Consider the following 1,302-nt stretch of genomic DNA (forward strand, 5'->3'; position numbering starts at 1 on the left):
CACTCAACACAGGAGGCTACCATCTCATATCAGACATAGTCAGTGAATGGAATACAAACGCTCAGATCCCACAGCAAAACCACAAACAATGTGGAAAACCCACCCCGCAAAGGCTACCCATCTTAGGGGGAAAAAGTTCTCCAGTGGGAATTATCTTGATGGAATTCAGAACGCAGAATTTAAAAGAACAATTATCAACAGGATCAAAGAATTGAAGACAATTAAAGAGGACATAAGCAGACACCTGAATGGATGAAAATGAGTTCTAAAACATAGGAGCAGAGGGGGACAGCTGAAAAGCCACTCAGCGAAGCACCATGGTTCACCTCCCAACCTTCTTCTGCAAAGCCTACCACAGAGGCCACCTAACCATCCACCTTGCTTTGGGTGGCTGCACCAACCAGCCTTTTTACTGCATTGTGGCTGCTCACAAGTGTCTCAGGGATGGCCGATTTATGGAGCAGTTGGGCTCCTATGATCCATGACCTAACAGTCATGGAGAAAAACTAGTTGCTCTCAACCTTGTCTGGGTCTGGCATTGGATTGGCTGAGGGGCTCAGCTCTCTAAGCTTATGGAGAAACTTCTAGGTCTGTCTGGCTTTTCCCCCCTGCATCCGATGATGATCACCAAGGCTGAGAATGCGGAGGAAGAGAGCACGAGAAGTCCTCTTAGCATCTCAGAAAGCGGACTCAGAGCCCAAAGAGACAGAAGCAAGCTGACTTCAGTGAACGCAGCTGTGGCTGCAAGGTCAAGGGCCTGTAAAACTTGTGCATAGAGTTTTGTTGGGTTTGAGGATCAATAAATGGCGTTTTCCAAATCTAAAATAAAAAAAAAAGGAGCAGAAATAAACTCCCAACAGAAGTAATGGAGCTAAAAATGAAAAGTGCAAAAACCTAGTTAGAAAACTCAAGGAAAGCCTTATCAGTGAGCGATACAGATCTAGTAGAGGACAGAACGTAAGAATTCAAAGACAATGTAGAACAATTGGGCCAGCCAATGAAAGGAAATGATTAGTGTGTAGAAACACAGAAAAGGGATGTGGAGGAACTTCGAGGTACCATCTAGGAGTACCCCATACCCGAGTTATGGGTACAAAAGGAGAAAGAATATCAGGTCAGTGGCATAGACCAGATCTTTCAGAGGAAAGAAAGCCTCCCCAAATCAAGGAAAGTTATCTCCATACAGACATGAGAAACACACAAAATGCCAAGTAGGCAGGGCCAGAAAAGAAATTCTTCACAGTGTATCATAGTTAAGACACCAAATATACAGAACAATAAAATGACATTGAAAGCTCCCAA

At 44.1% G+C, this 1,302-nt stretch overlaps 1 pseudogene; it reads left to right on the forward strand.

The window, feature by feature from the left end:
• Positions 1-317: 317 nt before the first annotated feature.
• Positions 318-720, forward strand: Mrps16-ps2 (mitochondrial ribosomal protein S16, pseudogene 2; annotated as a pseudogene).
• The last annotated feature ends 582 nt before the right edge of the window (positions 721-1,302 follow it).

The sequence above is a fragment of the Rattus norvegicus genome, chromosome 15 (genome assembly GCF_036323735.1).
Source record: "Rattus norvegicus strain BN/NHsdMcwi chromosome 15, GRCr8, whole genome shotgun sequence".
NCBI lineage: Eukaryota > Metazoa > Chordata > Mammalia > Rodentia > Muridae > Rattus > Rattus norvegicus.